This window comes from Bactrocera oleae, chromosome 2 (genome assembly GCF_042242935.1).
Source record: "Bactrocera oleae isolate idBacOlea1 chromosome 2, idBacOlea1, whole genome shotgun sequence".
NCBI classification, from domain to species: Eukaryota; Metazoa; Arthropoda; class Insecta; order Diptera; family Tephritidae; genus Bactrocera; species Bactrocera oleae.
Genome location: NC_091536.1, coordinates 40,358,069 through 40,378,312, shown reverse-complemented (window position 1 = coordinate 40,378,312; position 20,244 = coordinate 40,358,069). Strand labels below are relative to the sequence as shown.

Below are 20,244 nucleotides of genomic sequence, written 5' to 3'. Positions count from 1 at the left end.
TATTTACATGTTTATATTTTATGGTTCTGTTTTTCCTTTTAATTTTTATAAAATTTTAGTAATTATTTTAGTATAGCTTTAAGTTATTAGCATTACTATATATATAAATATATGTGTATATATTACAAACTAAATCTTCTTTCTTGAAATACTTTTAAACAATTTTTATAAATATTTTAGATTAGATTTCAAATATTTGGAATTACACATGTATACATGTGATATTGAAGTCCAGCTGAGAACTGTCAATTAAAGTTTTACAATATCTTAAATAAATAAAAAGGAATTAAAAATTTATACAGCAAAATGCTAAATTCTCAGCTGATGACATTTTCCAAACCAAAGGTTTTAGGTTAATATGAAGAAATGTTCCACTTCCAATTTTGTGCAAAAATGAACCAGAAAAAATAATTTTTTAATAAAAATTCCAATAAATAATGTATATATACATATTGAACATAGATATATACAATATTGGCCAGTTATGATTAATTTATTCATACTAATGTTATTATATATAAGTATATTATTATAATGTCAATATATGGCCTCAACTATGTACGAGGTGTGTTCAAAGGAAAAGGTGAAGTTTGATTTTTGATTAGCAATATTTTTTTTTTGTTATAATAGGACACATATGTTAATCATGTCTTTGCATTAGGATCCAATTTCGATTAGTAGTTTGTTTTTGTTGTGTGCTCTTCGATTTTTGACTTTTGAAAGAAATGGATCAAAGAATATATATGTATGTTGCAAATGGAATAAACTGCTCCAAGGCACTTGAAATGTTGACTTTGGTATTCGGTGAGTCCACTTTGTCTCAAAAAAGCGTTTATAACGGGTACAAACACTTTACAGAAGGCCGAGAAATGTTGATGACATTGAGCGTCCTGGAGGTGCGACCACGTCAACAAACGAAGAACACATCGAAATAGTGAAAAAAAATTTTCTTGAAAATCGTCGAATAAATACTAGGGAAGTTGCAGGATGTTGGCATATCAATCGGCTCATGCCATTCAATTTTATCGAATGTTTTGGGAATGAAACGTGTGGCAGGGAAGTTTGTCATCATCACGATAATGCACCAGCTCACACAGCAATGCTTATTCGTGATTTTTTGGCTACAAACAAACCACAAACCACCTCAATCACCGTATTCACCAGATTTGGCTCGCTGCGACTTTTTCCTATACGCAAAACTGAATAAACTAATGAAAGGAAAGCGTTTTGCCACAATTGATGAGATCAAGCCTGAATCGAAGAAAGAGCTGATGGCCATACCGAAAAGCGCATTTCAGAAGTGCTTCGAGGATTGGAAAAAGCGTTAGCACAAGTGTATTATATCCGAGGGGGATAACTTAGACTTACTTAGTACTCCTCAAAACATACCTCGTATAACATTTGAAATATATAAATTACCCCGATGACACATCCCTGCAAGGCAATACTACCAAGGAGACAAGTCAATGTAGCTCTTTCCCCCCTGAAAGCACAAAATAAGTCAACCTACCTTGGAATCACCATTGGGAAATACCTCACACAACGCTTCACGATCGCCACACAATGTATCCCACTTGAATTCCAGTTCGGACAATTATTCTCTTTCAACTCTTTGATCACATCATCAGTGAATGCCTTCGCGGTTCTGGTGACCCATCTATATATATATATATATATATTAATAATTTTTTATTTGATTAATTTTCTTCCTGTACTTGGATATAGTCATCAGGGTCACATAATTCTTGATTAAAACAAAGTTAATGCCATCCTTTTAAACGTTTAAACGCGTAGGGAAGTAATCGCCATTTCTTTGTTTATCACTATTGTTCAAACTAAAAACATAAAAAAGAAAACAATAAAAACGCTTTGTAATACACAGGTACATAAAACCTCAATTAATAATGGTAGCGTTAAAAGTCAAAACAAAAAGTAATTAGGAAATATATTACATCCCTCAAACTTATAGTCTTTAATTTCGCGCACACTTTTCACTCAACTAGTTGATACGCAAAAACTTTTTTGCGGCAACAACGAAATTATGTAAATTGGCTGTTTGATATATCGCTGCCGTCTTCAAAATGTTAAGGCAGCTAGCTTCAAGATGACATTTCCCGACCAGAAAATTCGGTTCAGTCGTGTCGTGCCGTCGCCTTTGTGTTCAGAGCATTAACAACAAAAAGTTAAATGTGGTTATATAGTGGAGTAAGACCAGAAACTTTACAAGTGTAGTAGTGAATTGGATACCTCCGTCTTGTAGGATCATCAGTTTGGTTACAAAACAATGTTAAGGTAACGAAACAAACTGTTTCGGGAAGTAATAAATGTTAAAATTTCAGTACAACTTTTGATGTTTCTTAACATGTAGCCAAGGAAACCACCGTACATAACATATCTACGTTAAGTACCATGTTAAACATTGTAGTTCTCAACTTTTTATATGAGTTGTGTACAAACTCGCATGTACTTATTTTAAAAGTATAATGTAGATACTTTAGTTCAACAAATACAAAAAACAAAATAACTACACTTTTTTTAAATCCATTTAAGATATTTGCAAATATTGATAGAAAGTTCCCGAACTCAATATAACCATTTTAGTTTTTAAATTATCAAATGTATGTTACTTATTAGTAAAAAGTATTAAATTTATCAATTTAAAATAGTATAGTTTAATGGTCACACATGTATGTACGTAATGTGCGAATGTAACTATTATTGTGAACTATAAAAGTTCAACAAACATTATTAACTATCTATAAACCATATATAAGGTTTCTAACAAAAAAATAGTAATAATGTAGTAAATATGTAAATGTTAACGAAAAAATGATTGTATATACATAAAAATGTTAGTATTTGAAATCTAATATAAACTAATTACTAGAAAATTTTAAAATTATTGTAAGAAAATTTAGTTTGTAATGTATATACATATATACATGTATGTATAAATGCTAATAATGAAAAGCTAAACTAAAATAATTACTATAAGTTTATAAAAATATAATCGAAAAATAGAACCATAATATCTAAAATTATAAATAAATAAAAAATAAATATATAGAAATGAAGCGAGAATTTAATTTATTTTACTTATAAGGAAAAAGGTAACCGGTAAGGAAAAAGGTAGCCGTTAGGCAGTGGTAACCCATGAATAACCAAACAAATAACACATAGAAGCTAACGAGGTTCAACCAGTTTTCTGTAGCCAATGGCTAACCACGCAAATATCCTTCTTTTTGTTTTCTGTAACTTATAGTTAACCATAGCAATACACAAACAAACCATAATCAGTAAAAGATGAATAACTAACCAATCCAAAAGAGTTAGGAAAGTAAAATGTAGGTAGCATTTGTGTAGTGAAAAAGGAGAAATAGTTACTTTTTTCCCGAGGCTAGAACAAAAGTAACCTATCGGAAAATAAATGCATTAATTACTGATAATCTAAATACTGGAAAAATTCCTCTGTATGACAAAGACTTAAGGCGAGGGATAAAACTATTTAATATCGATATTTTTTGGAGGGATGTTTTGAAAAAACTTAATGCTCCTCCATGTCGCGACGGAGACGGTTGGCATAAACAATATAAAATTTGTAAAATTGCATTTGTGTATCTATGAAGGTGCTTAACATTAATGTATGTATGTATATATTTAAGGAATGGAAGGACTCCAAGTTCGAAACAAAGAAAAAAATGGTACACAACAAATCCGAAGCTAGAGCCACAGGAGGAGGAGTTAATATTATTATTATGTACTTAAATTCACAAAATTGTTCAAATATTTTTTTTTAATACCAATGCCACTTTTGGGAATATTATACTTGCTTAATTTTAATTATAATTTCCGATAGCTTTTTTTTTAGGCGTTACGATAGGAACAAAGCGACGACAACAACTTGGAAACGACAATTAAAACGACAACGGAAAAAGGGCTGATGATTCAATATTATATCCACTAACACATCACTAAATAGTTCTTACTCATTTATTTAATCATAAATAGTGCACAAAAAGTTTTAAATCATAATAAAAAATTGTCTTAAGTTCCACTTATTTACACGGTTGCATGCAAACAAATAATAAGTGTTACCATACTCATATTTTGCAAATGAACTAAAATAAATAAAATGGAAAAAATTAAACTGCAAATACAGGAAGCAAATTGTTGAAAAAAAGTAATTGTAATAAAGAGAGTTATACCCTCCATGACATTATTAGTCGATGGGAGGTCCAACACAGGGATGTTTATAGTTCTTTCGCCTCGAACTACTTTTTGCATTAGCGCCCTTCTGTAGCCTTTAAAAAAAATTACTTTGGCCCATTTAACACAGGGGTGTTCAGAGTTCTTTCGCGTCCTATTACATTCTGCATTGGCGACCTTCGTCCGCGCTTCGCAAATATTACCCTGGTTGATACAACGGGATTTATCAAGAGAAGGAAAAGACGGGAAGATTTTACAAAGACCATCACACGATTACGGATTCTGTATTTGCCGCAAAATCTTTCTCTTTTTTTATTTCTGTTCCTCTATCCGCCCATACCCATTTTTTCCCGGAACTCGGGATATGCTATACTAAAGCCTACCCCATTTTCGTTCTCGTTTGTATTCCAGCATACAAATAAATGAGAGTGTTAAGCTCATTGCAGAAAAGAAGCGAGAAAGGTCGGAGAGATAGCCGTTTACTTTTGAGCACATGCCATCGATTCCATTGCCCGACGTGAATATCGTACAATCATCTCTCTGGTGGTTGGGGGAGTTTCGATATGTAGAAAATAAACAGTAACGGGGAGAGGAGACCACCCTGTTGAACCCTCCGTTTAGTTCTTCTTAGTTTAGATGTTTGACCTCGAAACAGTACGGTTGATTGTCGACCGAACTCTAGAACTATCTGGGCGTTTATGACGCTAAGGCTATGGTGGTGCTGTGCACTTTTCGGTGGTCTGCTGGGCCCAGGTGGTAAGTGAATGTCGAGAGTACAAAGGCCTCCAATGTCTTCACTACTAGGGAAAGGAGAGTTATAAGGCGATAAAACTCCCCTTTGTTGGTGGGTTTCCCAGGTTTCAGTAGTGGGTCCATTCTTCCGACTTTCCACACATCGGGTATTTGAAGAGTGGTCAGCGACAGGTTGATGACCTTGGTTAGGAAGCTTAGTTTCGTCAAGCCTAGATGCTTTAGTATCAGTATGTTAATTTCATCAAGGGCTAAAGGGTTTGGATAATTTTGTTTTATTGATGACACTCCGAACTTCCTCATCGGGGAAAGTGAGTGGCGCACGGTGTATTGGCAGTTTGCGTCGGGTGACACATCGATTGGTTTTGTCTGTCGAAGGTTGCAATGAGAATTGCCATATAAAGTAGCTCGCGCACTTTTTCGACTCCAAAGAGGCATGACCATCGAATTGGATTTCAACCCAGTCGTCATGCCTCTTTGGATTTGACAAGGCCTTGACAGTGGTCCAAAGCTTACTTACAGCGGTGAAGAGGTTACAAGACTTCAAATGCTCTATCCATTTTTTCCGCTTATGTTATTTTACCATGTGCCGAATTTCCGAATGGATTCGGGGATCGCAGTGATCGACAGAGCGTAGAGTATCGTGCTCGTTACTAAACCAGCTGCTTCGGCTGGCTAATTAGGACAGAGTAGCAGCAGCGATCACCTTGCGGAATTTACGATCGCTTACGATGACGTCTGTAGGTAGTGCGGCGAAGGTGCTCTCGGTAAATTCTGTGAAGCCTACCCTATTAGCTTTGTTAAAGTCACCAAACGTGGGGTTGTCCATAGAAATAAAGTCGGAAGGTTTCTTGATCGAGATAAATATGGGCAGATGGTCTGATGAGAGGGTTAGCATAGGTCGCCAAGTTATGCTATTTATCAGACCCCGCTAAAGATGGTAATGTCGGACGAGCTATTACAGGTGCCCATAATTCTTGTAGGGGCTTCGTCATTCATTATGCAGAATGTCGAATCGTCTATTTGTTTCGCCAGCTCCATCCGATCGTTTGACAGGCAGGAGTGCCGAAGATTGTGATGCGCGTTCGCCAAGTACCAAACGGTTTTTACTACGAAGTAATGAATGCAACTAACTCCTCGATCTTACTCTAGAGTCCGCTGTAAATAAATTGTAGTAGTCGAGTTTGTCGCGGGTGTGAAGGGGTGAGGGAGTGGCGAGTAGATGGTAGGTGTTGAAACTGTAGAACCCGCAGGGGCGATTGTCGCACTGTTGTGTTGCCTGGTCAGATTGAGATTCATACTGCCTGTTTGAGCTCCTAAGGAACGTAGAAGTTCTTTATTGGCAACTCGACGGGAGTAGCGACTCTGTGCGTGGACATGGTGCAGTTTACACGGCCGTTGAGACTGGTGTTGCACTCGTGTGTTGGCAGCATGGGGCCTGTGGGTGGCCCAATCCATTGCATGTTTTGCATCTAACCAAGGTGGAGTTTGGATGAGGCCTCTTGCCAAAACGCAGCAGAAAAATTCCTCAGGGTCCGGGTTGGGCTCAATGCAAGCTCGGGTCAGGAGGATGCGGAGCAACACTGCTGCTAGGAGTTGCTCCAGGGAAGACAATTTTAAAGTAAGACTCACCGATCCAAACGGGATTAGATCGCCGAGGTAACAACCCTTGGCCTGATAAAATCCGGGTCAATTCCGGTAACGTAGAACCGGCTGTTGTGGGAATTGTCGTTAGTTTGTTTGGTTATTGCTATGGTTACCTATAAGTTACTGAAAATTGGTTCATATGTTATTTGTTTGGTTAGCCATTGGAAAACTGGTGGATCGGTTACCTCGTCAGCTTCTGTGGGTTATTTATTGGTTACCACTGCATAACGGTTGCATTTTTCCTTATAAATAAAATAAAGTAAATTCTTGTTTCATTTTTATTTATTTAATTTTTTATTTATTTAATTATTTTTTATTTACATGTTTATATTTTATGGTTCTGTTTTTCCTTTTAATTTTTATAAAATTTTAGTAATTATTTTAGTATAGCTTTAAGTTATTAGCATTACTATATATATAAATATATGTGTATATATTACAAACAAAATTTCTTTCTTGAAATACTTTTAAACAATTTTTATAAATATTTTACATTAGATTTCAAATATTTGGAATTACACATGTATACATGTGATATTGAAGTCCAGCTGAGAACTGTCAATTAAAGTTTTACAATATCTTAAATAAATAAAGAGGAATTAAAAATTTATACAGCAAAATGCTAAATTCTCAGCTGATGACATTTTCCAAACCAAAGGTTTTAGGTTAATATGAAGAAATGTTCCACTTCCAATTTTGTGCAAAAATGAACCAGAAAAAATAATTTTTTAATAAAAATTCCAATAAATAATGTATATATACATATTGAACATAGATATATACAATATTGGCCAGTTATGATTAATTTATTCATACTAATGTTATTATATATAAGTATATTATTATAATGTCGATATATGGCCTCAACTATGTACGAGGTGTGTTCAAAGGAAAAGGTGAAGTTTGATTTTTGATTAGCAATATTTTTTTTTTGTTATAATAGGACACATATGTTAATCATGTCTTTGCATTAGGAGCCAATTTCGATTAGTAGTTTGTTTTTGTTGTGTGCTCTTCGATTTTTGACTTTTGAAAGAAATGGATCAAAGAATATGTATGTATGTTGCAAATGGAATAAAGTGCTCCAAGGCACTTGAAATGTTGACTTTGGTATTCGGTGAGTCCACTTTGTCTCAAAAAAGTGTTTATAACGGGTACAAACACTTTACAGAAGGCCGAGAAATGTTGATGACATTGAGCGTCCTGGAGGTGCGACCACGTCAACAAACGAAGAACACATCGAAATAGTGAAAAAAAATTTTCTTGAAAATCGTCGAATAAATACTAGGGAAGTTGCAGGATGTTGGCATATCAATCGGCTCATGCCATTCAATTTTATCGAATGTTTTGGGAATGAAACGTGTGGCAGGGAAGTTTGTCATCATCACGATAATGCACCAGCTCACACATCAATGCTTATTCGTGATTTTTTGGCTACAAACAAACCACAAACCACCTCAATCACCGTATTCACCAGATTTGGCTCGCTGCGACTTTTTCCTATACGCAAAACTGAATAAACTAATGAAAGGAAAGCGTTTTGCCACAATTGATGAGATCAAGCCTGAATCGAAGAAAGAGCTGATGGCCATACCGAAAAGCGCATTTCAGAAGTGCTTCGAGGATTGGAAAAAGCGTTAGCACAAGTGTATTATATCCGAGGGGGATAACTTAGACTTACTTAGTACTCCTCAAAACATACCTCGTATAACATTTGAAATATATAAATTACCCCGATGACACATCCCTGCAAGGCAATACTACCAAGGAGACAAGTCAATGTAGCTCTTTCCCCCCTGAAAGCACAAAATAAGTCAACCTACCTTGGAATCACCATTGGGAAATACCTCACACAACGCTTCACGATCGCCACACAATGTATCCCACTTGAATTCCAGTTCGGACAATTATTCTCTTTCAACTCTTTGATCACATCATCAGTGAATGCCTTCGCGGTTCTGGTGACCCATCTATATATATATATATATATATTAATAATTTTTTATTTGATTAATTTTCTTCCTGTACTTGGATATAGTCATCAGGGTCACATAATTCTTGATTAAAACAAAGTTAATGCCATCCTTTTAAACGTTTAAACGCGTAGGGAAGTAATCGCCATTTCTTTGTTTATCACTATTGTTCAAACTAAAAACATAAAAAAGAAAACAATAAAAACGCTTTGTAATACACAGGTACATAAAACCTCAATTAATAATGGTAGCGTTAAAAGTCAAAACAAAAAGTAATTAGGAAATATATTACATCCCTCAAACTTATAGTCTTTAATTTCGCGCACACTTTTCACTCAACTAGTTGATACGCAAAAACTTTTTTGCGGCAACAACGAAATTATGTAAATTGGCTGTTTGATATATCGCTGCCGTCTTCAAAATGTTAAGGCAGCTAGCTTCAAGATGACATTTCCCGACCAGAAAATTCGGTTCAGTCGTGTCGTGCCGTCGCCTTTGTGTTCAGAGCATTAACAACAAAAAGTTAAATGTGGTTATATAGTGGAGTAAGACCAGAAACTTTACAAGTGTAGTAGTGAATTGGATACCTCCGTCTTGTAGGATCATTAGTTTGGTTACCAAAACAATGTTAAGGTAACGAAACAAACTGTTTCGGGAAGTAATAAATGTTAAAATTTCAGTACAACTTTTGATGTTTCTTAACATGTAGCCAAGGAAACCACCGTACATAACATATCTACGTTAAGTACCATTTTAAACATTGTAGTTCTCAACTTTTTATATGAGTTGTGTACAAACTCGCATGTACTTATTTTAAAAGTATAATGTAGATACTTTAGTTTAACAAATACAAAAAACAAAATAACTACACTTTTTTTAAATCCATTTAAGATATTTGCAAATATTGATAGAAAGTTCCCGAACTCAATATAACCATTTTAGTTTTTAAATTATCAAATGTATGTTACTTATTAGTAAAAAGTATTAAATTTATCAATTTAAAATAGTATAGTTTAATGGTCACACATGTATGTACGTAATGTGCGAATGTAACTATTATTGTGAACTATAAAAGTTCAACAAACATTATTAACTATCTATAAACCATATATAAGGTTTCTAACAAAAAAATAGTAATAATGTAGTAAATATGTAAATGTTAACGAAAAAATGATTGTATATACATAAAAATGTTAGTATTTGAAATCTAATATAAACTAATTACTAGAAAATTTTAAAATTATTGTAAGAAAATTTAGTTTGTAATGTATATACATATATACATGTATGTATAAATGCTAATAATGAAAAGCTAAACTAAAATAATTACTATAAGTTTATAAAAATATAATCGAAAAATAGAACCATAATATCTAAAATTATAAATAAATAAAAAATAAATATATAGAAATGAAGCGAGAATTTAATTTATTTTATTTATAAGGAAAAAGGTAACCGGTAAGGAAAAAGGTAGCCGTTAGGCAGTGGTAACCCATGAATAACCAAACAAATAACACATAGAAGCTAACGAGGTTCAACCAGTTTTCTGTAGCCAATGGCTAACCACGCAAATATCCTTCTTTTTGTTTTCTGTAACTTATAGTTAACCATAGCAATACACAAACAAACCATAATCAGTAAAAGATGAATAACTAACCAATCCAAAAGAGTTAGGAAAGTAAAATGTAGGTAGCATTTGTGTAGTGAAAAAGGAGAAATAGTTACTTTTTTCCCGAGGCTAGAACAAAAGTAACCTATCGGAAAATAAATGCATTAATTACTGATAATCTAAATACTGGAAAAATTCCTCTGTATGACAAAGACTTAAGGCGAGGGATAAAACTATTTAATATCGATATTTTTTGGAGGGATGTTTTGAAAAAACTTAATGCTCCTCCATGTCGCGACGGAGACGGTTGGCATAAACAATATAAAATTTGTAAAATTGCATTTGTGTATCTATGAAGGTGCTTAACATTAATGTATGTATGTATATATTTAAGGAATGGAAGGACTCCAAGTTCGAAACAAAGAAAAAAATGGTACACAACAAATCCGAAGCTAGAGCCACAGGAGGAGGAGTTAATATTATTATTATGTACTTAAATTCACAAAATTGTTCAAATATTTTTTTTTAATACCAATGCCACTTTTGGGAATATTATACTTGCTTAATTTTAATTATAATTTCCGATAGCTTTTTTTTTAGGCGTTACGATAGGAACAAAGCGACGACAACAACTTGGAAACGACAATTAAAACGACAACGGAAAAAGGGCTGATGATTCAATATTATATCCACTAACACATCACTAAATAGTTCTTACTCATTTATTTAATCATAAATAGTGCACAAAAAGTTTTAAATCATAATAAAAAAATGTCTTAAGTTCCACTTATTTACACGGTTGCATGCAAACAAATAATAAGTGTTACCATACTCATATTTTGCAAATGAACTAAAATAAATAAAATGGAAAAAATTAAACTGCAAATACAGGAAGCAAATTGTTGAAAAAAAGTAATTGTAATAAAGAGAGTTATACCCTCCATGACATTATTAGTCGATGGGAGGTCCAACACAGGGATGTTTATAGTTCTTTCGCCTCGAACTACTTTTTGCATTAGCGCCCTTCTGTAGCCTTTAAAAAAAATTACTTTGGCCCATTTAACACAGGGGTGTTCAGAGTTCTTTCGCGTCCTATTACATTCTGCATTGGCGACCTTCGTCCGCGCTTCGCAAATATTACCCTGGTTGATACAACGGGATTTATCAAGAGAAGGAAAAGACGGGAAGATTTTACAAAGACCATCACACGATTACGGATTCTGTATTTGCCGCAAAATCTTTCTCTTTTTTTATTTCTGTTCCTCTATCCGCCCATACCCATTTTTTCCCGGAACTCGGGATATGCTATACTAAAGCCTACCCCATTTTCGTTCTCGTTTGTATTCCAGCATACAAATAAATGAGAGTGTTAAGCTCATTGCAGAAAAGAAGCGAGAAAGGTCGGAGAGATAGCCGTTTACTTTTGAGCACATGCCATCGATTCCATTGCCCGACGTGAATATCGTACAATCATCTCTCTGGTGGTTGGGGGAGTTTCGATATGTAGAAAATAAACAGTAACGGGGAGAGGAGACCACCCTGTTGAACCCTCCGTTTAGTTCTTCTTAGTTTAGATGTTTGACCTCGAAACAGTACGGTTGATTGTCGACCGAACTCTAGAACTATCTGGGCGTTTATGACGCTAAGGCTATGGTGGTGCTGTGCACTTTTCGGTGGTCTGCTGGGCCCAGGTGGTAAGTGAATGTCGAGAGTACAAAGGCCTCCAATGTCTTCACTACTAGGGAAAGGAGAGTTATAAGGCGATAAAACTCCCCTTTGTTGGTGGGTTTCCCAGGTTTCAGTAGTGGGTCCATTCTTCCGACTTTCCACACATCGGGTATTTGAAGAGTGGTCAGCGACAGGTTGATGACCTTGGTTAGGAAGCTTAGTTTCGTCAAGCCTAGATGCTTTAGTATCAGTATGTTAATTTCATCAAGGGCTAAAGGGTTTGGATAATTTTGCTTTATTGATGACACTCCGAACTTCCTCATCGGGGAAAGTGAGTGGCGCACGGTGTATTGGCAGTTTGCGTCGGGTGACACATCGATTGGTTTTGTCTGTCGAAGGTTGCAATGAGAATTGCCATATAAAGTAGCTCGCGCACTTTTTCGACTCCAAAGAGGCATGACCATCGAATTGGATTTCAACCCAGTCGTCATGCCTCTTTGGATTTGACAAGGCCTTGACAGTGGTCCAAAGCTTACTTACAGCGGTGAAGAGGTTACAAGACTTCAAATGCTCTATCCATTTTTTCGGCTTATGTTATTTTACCATGTGCCGAATTTCCGAATGGATTCGGGGATCGCAGTGATCGACAGAGCGTAGAGTATCGTGCTCGTTACCTAAAACAGCTGCTTCGGCTGGCTAATTAGGACAGAGTAGCAGCAGCGATCACCTTGCGGAATTTACGATCGCTTACGATGACGTCTGTAGGTAGTGCGGCGAAGGTGCTCTCGGTAAATTCTGTGAAGCCGACCCTATTAGCTTTGTTAAAGTCACCAAACGTGGGGTTGTCCATAGAAATAAAGTCGGAAGGTTTCTTGATCGAGATAAATATGGGCAGATGGTCTGATGAGAGGGTTAGCATAGGTCGCCAAGTTATGCTATTTATCAGACCCCGCTAAAGATGGTAATGTCGGACGAGCTATTACAGGTGCCCATAATTCTTGTAGGGGCTTCGTCATTCATTATGCAGAATGTCGAATCGTCTATTTGTTTCGCCAGCTCCATCCGATCGTTTGACAGGCAGGAGTGCCGAAGATTGTGATGCGCGTTCGCCAAGTACCAAACGGTTTTTACTACGAAGTAATGAATGCAACTAACTCCTCGATCTTACTCTAGAGTCCGCTGTAAATAAATTGTAGTAGTCGAGTTTGTCGCGGGTGTGAAGGGGTGAGGGAGTGGCGAGTAGATGGTAGGTGTTGAAACTGTAGAACCCGCAGGGGCGATTGTCGCACTGTTGTGTTGCCTGGTCAGATTGAGATTCATACTGCCTGTTTGAGCTCCTAAGGAACGTAGAAGTTCTTTATTGGCAACTCGACGGGAGTAGCGACTCTGTGCGTGGACATGGTGCAGTTTACACGGCCGTTGAGACTGGTGTTGCACTCGTGTGTTGGCAGCATGGGGCCTGTGGGTGGCCCAATCCATTGCATGTTTTGCATCTAACCAAGGTGGAGTTTGGATGAGGCCTCTTGCCAAAACGCAGCAGAAAAATTCCTCAGGGCCCGGATTGGGCTCAATGCAAGCTCGGGTCAGGAGGATGCGGAGCAACACTGCTGCTAGGAGTTGCTCCAGGGAAGACAATTTTAAAGTAAGACTCACCGATCCAAACGGGATTAGATCGCCGAGGTAACAACCCTTGGCCTGATAAAATCCGGGTCAATTCCGGTAACGTAGAACCGGCTGTTGTGGGAATTGTCGTTAGTTTGTTTGGTTATTGCTATGGTTACCTATAAGTTACAGAAAATTGGTTCATATGTTATTTGTTTGGTTAGCCATTGGAAAACTGGTGGATCGGTTACCTCGTCAGCTTCTGTGGGTTATTTATTGGTTACCACTGCATAACGGTTACATTTTTCCTTATAAATAAAATAAATTAAATTCTTGATTCATTTTTATTTATTTAATTTTTCATTTATTTAATTATTTTTTATTTACATGTTTATATTTTATGGTTCTGTTTTTCCTTTTAATTTTTATAAAATTTTAGTAATTATTTTAGTATAGCTTTAAGTTATTAGCATTACTATATATATAAATATATGTGTATATATTACAAACTAAATCTTCTTTCTTGAAATACTTTTAAACAATTTTTATTAATATTTTAGATTAGATTTCAAATATTTGGAATTACACATGTATACATGTGATATTGAAGTCCAGCTGAGAACTGTCAATTAAAGTTTTACAATATCTTAAATAAATAAAAAGGAATTAAAAATTTATACAGCAAAATGCTAAATTCTCAGCTGATGACATTTTCCAAACCAAAGGTTTTAGGTTAATATGAAGAAATGTTCCACTTCCAATTTTGTGCAAAAATGAACCAGAAAAAATAATTTTTTAATAAAAATTCCAATAAATAATGTATATATACATATTGAACATAGATATATACAATATTGGCCAGTTATGATTAATTTATTCATACTAATGTTATTATATATAAGTATATTATTATAATGTCGATATATGGCCTCAACTATGTACGAGGTGTGTTCAAAGGAAAAGGTGAAGTTTGATTTTTGATTAGCAATATTTTTTTTTTGTTATAATAGGACACATATGTTAATCATGTCTTTGCATTAGGAGCCAATTTCGATTAGTAGTTTGTTTTTGTTGTGTGCTCTTCGATTTTTGACTTTTGAAAGAAATGGATCAAAGAATATGTATGTATGTTGCAAATGGAATAAAGTGCTCCAAGGCACTTGAAATGTTGATTTTGGTATTCGGTGAGTCCACTTTGTCTCAAAAAAGTGTTTATAACGGGTACAAACACTTTACAGAAGGCCGAGAAATGTTGATGACATTGAGCGTCCTGGAGGTGCGACCACGTCAACAAACGAAGAACACATCGAAACAGTGAAAAAAAATTTTCTTGAAAATCGTCGAATAAATACTAGGGAAGTTGCAGGATGTTGGCATATCAATCGGCTCATGCCATTCAATTTTATCGAATGTTTTGGGAATGAAACGTGTGGCAGGGAAGTTTGTCATCGTCACGATAATGCACCAGCTCACACATCAATGCTTATTCGTGATTTTTTGGCTACAAACAAACCACAAACCACCTCAACCACCGTATTCACCAGATTTGGCTCGCTGCGACTTTTTCCTATACGCAAAACTGAATAAACTAATGAAAGGAAAGCGTTTTGACACAATTGATGAGATCAAGCCTGAATCGAAGAAAGAGCTGATGGCCATACCGAAAAGCGCATTTCAGAAGTGCTTCGAGGATTGGAAAAAGCGTTAGCACAAGTGTATTATATCCGAGGGGGATAACTTAGACTTACTTAGTACTCCTCAAAACATACCTCGTATAACATTTGAAATATATAAATTACCCCGATGACACATCCCTGCAAGGCAATACTACCAAGGAGACAAGTCAATGTAGCTCTTTCCCCCCTGAAAGCACAAAATAAGTCAACCTACCTCGAATCACCATTGGGAAATACCTCACACAACGCTTCACGATCGCCCCACAATGTATCCCACTTGAATTCCAGTTCGGACAATTATTCTCTTTCAACTCTTTGATCACATCATCAGTGAATGCCTTCGCGGTTCTGGTGACCCATCTATATATATATATATATATTAATAATTTTTTATTTGATTAATTTTCTTCCTGTACTTGGATATAGTCATCAGGGTCACATAATTCTTGATTAAAACAAAGTTAATGCCATCCTTTTAAACGTTTAAACGCGTAGGGAAGTAATCGCCATTTCTTTGTTTATCACTATTGTTCAAACTAAAAACATAAAAAAGAAAACAATAAAAACGCTTTGTAATACACAGGTACATAAAACCTCAATTAATAATGGTAGCGTTAAAAGTCAAAACAAAAAGTAATTAGGAAATATATTACATCCCTCAAACTTATAGTCTTTAATTTCGCGCACACTTTTCACTCAACTAGTTGATACACAAAAACGGCAACAACGAAATTATGTAAATTGGCTGTTTGATATATCGCTGCCGTCTTCAAAATGTTAAGGCAGCTAGCTTCAAGATGACATTTCCCGACCAGAAAATTCGGTTCAGTCGTGTCGTGCCGTCGCCTTTGTGTTCAGAGCATTAACAACAAAAAGTTAAATGTGGTTATATAGTGGAGTAAGACCAGAAACTTTACAAGTGTAGTAGTGAATTGGTTACCTCCGTCTTGTAGGATCATTAGTTTGGTTACCAAAACAATGTTAAGGTAACGAAACAAACTGTTTCGGGAAGTAATAAATGTTAAAATTTCAGTACAACTTTTGATGTTTCTTAACATGTAGCCAAGGAAACCACCGTACATAACATATCTACGTTAAGTACCATTTTAAACATTGTAGTTCTCAACTTTTTATATGAGTTGTGTACAAACTCGCATGTATTTATTTTAAAAGTATAATGTCGATACTTTAGTTTAACAAATACAAAAAACAAAATAACTACACTTTTTTTAAATCCATTTAAGATATTTGCAAATATTGATAGAAAGTTCCCGAACTCAATATAACCATTTTAGTTTTTAAATTATCAAATGTATGTTACTTATTAGTAAAAATTATTAAATTTATCAATTTAAAATAGTATAGTTTAATGGTCACACATGTATGTACGTAATGTGCGAATGTAACTATTATTGTGAACTATAAAAGTTCAACAAACATTATTAACTATCTATAAACCATATATAAGGTTTCTAACAAAAAAATAGTAATAATGTAGTAAATATGTAAATGTTAACGAAAAAATGATTGTATATACATAAAAATGTTAGTATTTGAAATCTAATATAAACTAATTACTAGAAAATTTTAAAATTATTGTAAGAAAATTTAGTTTGTAATGTATATACATATATACATGTATGTATAAATGCTAATAATGAAAAGCTAAACTAAAATAATTACTATAAGTTTATAAAAATATAATCGAAAAATAGAACCATAATATCTAAAATTATAAATAAATAAAAAATAAATATATAGAAATGAAGCGAGAATTTAATTTATTTTATTTATAAGGAAAAAGGTAACCGGTAAGGAAAAAGGTAGCCGTTAGGCAGTGGTAACCCATGAATAACCAAACAAATAACACATAGAAGCTAACGAGGTTCAACCAGTTTTCTGTAGCCAATGGCTAACCACGCAAATATCCTTCTTTTTGTTTTCTGTAACTTATAGTTAACCATAGCAATACACAAACAAACCATAATCAGTAAAAGATGAATAACTAACCAATCCAAAAGAGTTAGGAAAGTAAAATGTAGGTAGCATTTGTGTAGTGAAAAAGGAGAAATAGTTACTTTTTTCCCGAGGCTAGAACAAAAGTAACCTATCGGAAAATAAATGCATTAATTACTGATAATCTAAATACTGGAAAAATTCCTCTGTATGACAAAGACTTAAGGCGAGGGATAAAACTATTTAATATCGATATTTTTTGGAGGGATGTTTTGAAAAAACTTAATGCTCCTCCATGTCGCGACGGAGACGGTTGGCATAAACAATATAAAATTTGTAAAATTGCATTTGTGTATCTATGAAGGTGCTTAACATTAATGTATGTATGTATATATTTAAGGAATGGAAGGACTCCAAGTTCGAAACAAAGAAAAAAATGGTACACAACAAATCCGAAGCTAGAGCCACAGGAGGAGGAGTTAATATTATTATTATGTACTTAAATTCACAAAATTGTTCAAATATTTTTTTTTAATACCAATGCCACTTTTGGGAATATTATACTTGCTTAATTTTAATTATAATTTCCGATAGCTTTTTTTTTAGGCGTTACGATAGGAACAAAGCGACGACAACAACTTGGAAACGACAATTAAAACGACAACGGAAAAGGGGCTGATGATTCAATATTATATCCACTAACACATCACTAAATAGTTCTTACTCATTTATTTAATCATAAATAGTGCACAAAAAGTTTTAAATCATAATAAAAAATTGTCTTAAGTTCCACTTATTTACACGGTTGCATGCAAACAAATAATAAGTGTTACCATACTCATATTTTGCAAATGAACTAAAATAAATAAAATGGAAAAAATTAAACTGCAAATACAGGAAGCAAATTGTTGAAAAAAAGTAATTGTAATAAAGAGAGTTATACCCTCCATGACATTATTAGTCGATGGGAGGTCCAACACAGGGATGTTTATAGTTCTTTCGCCTCGAACTACTTTTTGCATTAGCGCCCTTCTGTAGCCTTTAAAAAAAATTACTTTGGCCCATTTAACACAGGGGTGTTCAGAGTTCTTTCGCGTCCTATTACATTCTGCATTGGCGACCTTCGTCCGCGCTTCGCAAATATTACCCTGGTTGATACAACGGGATTTATGAAGAGAAGGAAAAGACGGAAAGATTTTACAAAGACCATCACACGATTAGGGATTCTGTATTTGCTGCAAAATCTTTCTCTTTTTTTATTTCTGTTCCTCTATCCGCCCATCCCCATTTTTTCCCGGAATTCGGGAGATGCTATACTAAAGCCTACCCCATTTTCGTTTTCGTTTGTATTCCAGCATACAAATAAATGAAAGCTTTCAAATGAATAAAAAAATAAAATGTTAGCTATCAGGAAGAAGTTCCTCTCACAAAGAGCAAAACAACGAAAAAGTAAAGAAACGGAAAACTAGCAAAAACTAGTAAGAAAACATCAAAATGTGTTTTTTCGCAATCACTTCATATCAACCCTTGAAAATTATTCAATAGAATTTTTATTCTTACAATTCAAAACAATGAAAATAAACAAAATCCTTCTTCATATGGCAATAGCTAATTTCTGCTAGCAGCTCTTTCAGCTTTTTACGCTCTTCTGCTAGTTTCTGCTTTTTTTTTTTGGGTTAAGAAACGCTTTTCCAGCAGAAACTTTGCTAGGTAGTCATAGTTATCTGTTAAGATAAATATATAAGCTAATACTGAGGGGTGTTGTAGAATCTTATAGTTGTCGGAGTCAGAGTTGAAACCGATAAAAGATGTAGTAGATGCCATGAGTTCAGGTATTATTTGTTTGGCGTTCGAAACAGAAATTTTGTTGGTTTTGGGTGTCAAGGCCTTTGGAAACGATCAAATTATTGTGTCAAGCATTGCATATGTGTGAGTGAAGTTCATTCGTATCTTGCCCGCAAATGATTAAATAAATCACGTCGATCATCATTTTATATTTGCACTTACAGCATTCGGTTGTCATGTCGACATCGGAAGACGATTTTTTTATTTGCTGTTTTATTGAAAATAACAACTAAATAGAAAAAGAAGAAGAAGCGGATAATGGTTTGGTACTAAAAACGAAAGGAATTTACACATGAAAATGTTGTAGACGAATTTAAATTATCAAGCGAAAAAAATTACCGTATGTTACCTTTTTGCGAATGGATTTAAAAACCCAATGATTTTAAATAATTAAAAGTTCATTAAATTTTAACATCATCACAGAAAAAAAAAATTTTATAGTAGAAAAATGAAACAAATATAAAAAATTTATATAATAATAAAAAATACAATTAGATTCTGTGACACCATTGAAAATCAGAATTGGTTTGCAATTCTGACAACCAAACCTATCTTGGATTCCACCACCCCTAATTAAACAAGAAAAAACAAAGCCCGAAGCTATAATACCCTTCATATATACAAAAGATTCCATACAAAAACTTGATTTTAATCGGTCAGTTTCTATGACAACTATATACTATTTCTTCGGAGATTGTAATTTTGCCTAGGACAATAATCCATGCCAAATTTTGGGAAAATATCTTCTCAAATAAAAAAACATTTCATATAAAGACTGAATTTTCTCCATCGTTAGAATAGTTCAAAATTTGACATTTCATTAACACAGAACTGACAAAATCGGCATCAGCAAAATTTATAATGGAAAGTTAAGCAAATCGCTACTTATTTTAGTTTATAATTAATTAATATTATTAATTGTGTTTTAAGTACATGTACTAATGCGTATTATAATATATTACTTTGAATGCCTTTTCCAGCCAAAATTCATTTTTAGACTTCACTGCTTAAATGATGGTTCCGCATATATAAAAAGTATCAGCTGAGTATCCACAGTAGAACAATAGGTTTGCAGAAAATCCTTGCTCGCATAAATTAGTAGTGGAGAAAGCTGTAAAATAGCGATTTCTCGAAGTTTAGTTTAAGAATTTTGTTTCTTACACCTAAACGTCTTAAGTGAATTCGATAAAGCAACCTTGCAGTTTCTGTCTTTTTGTAAATCAATCAGTTCTTCCAGTATTTCTTCAGTAACAATACGAGCGTCCGTGCTAAAGGGGTTAAGAATCAGGTTTTGGCCAATTTTAGCTTCTTC

General features: G+C 34.3%; 6 long non-coding RNA genes across 6 annotated transcripts; 3 read left to right on the top strand and 3 right to left on the bottom strand.

The window, feature by feature from the left end:
- Window positions 1-1,353: 1,353 nt before the first annotated feature.
- On the bottom strand, window positions 1,354-2,230 carry LOC138858956 (uncharacterized). Its single transcript, XR_011397993.1, has 2 exons — window positions 1,716-2,230; window positions 1,354-1,657 (listed from the first exon to the last, which is right to left on the bottom strand). It is a non-coding gene; the product is annotated as an uncharacterized lncRNA (long non-coding RNA).
- An 878-nt stretch (window positions 2,231-3,108) lies between these two features.
- On the top strand, window positions 3,109-4,641 carry LOC118679946 (uncharacterized). Its single transcript, XR_004975492.2, has 2 exons — window positions 3,109-3,598; window positions 3,663-4,641. It is a non-coding gene; the product is annotated as an uncharacterized lncRNA (long non-coding RNA).
- A 3,628-nt stretch (window positions 4,642-8,269) lies between these two features.
- On the bottom strand, window positions 8,270-9,706 carry LOC138858955 (uncharacterized). The gene is made up of 2 exons (XR_011397992.1): window positions 8,632-9,706; window positions 8,270-8,573 (listed from the first exon to the last, which is right to left on the bottom strand). It is a non-coding gene; the product is annotated as an uncharacterized lncRNA (long non-coding RNA).
- A 242-nt stretch (window positions 9,707-9,948) lies between these two features.
- LOC138858876 (uncharacterized) lies at window positions 9,949-10,883 on the top strand. Its single transcript, XR_011397903.1, has 2 exons — window positions 9,949-10,515; window positions 10,580-10,883. It is a non-coding gene; the product is annotated as an uncharacterized lncRNA (long non-coding RNA).
- Window positions 10,884-15,188: 4,305 nt separating this feature from the next.
- LOC138858875 (uncharacterized) lies at window positions 15,189-15,814 on the bottom strand. Its single transcript, XR_011397902.1, has 2 exons — window positions 15,548-15,814; window positions 15,189-15,491 (listed from the first exon to the last, which is right to left on the bottom strand). It is a non-coding gene; the product is annotated as an uncharacterized lncRNA (long non-coding RNA).
- A 1,042-nt stretch (window positions 15,815-16,856) lies between these two features.
- Window positions 16,857-18,066, top strand: LOC138858874 (uncharacterized). The gene is made up of 2 exons (XR_011397901.1): window positions 16,857-17,423; window positions 17,488-18,066. It is a non-coding gene; the product is annotated as an uncharacterized lncRNA (long non-coding RNA).
- Window positions 18,067-20,244: the final 2,178 nt, after the last annotated feature.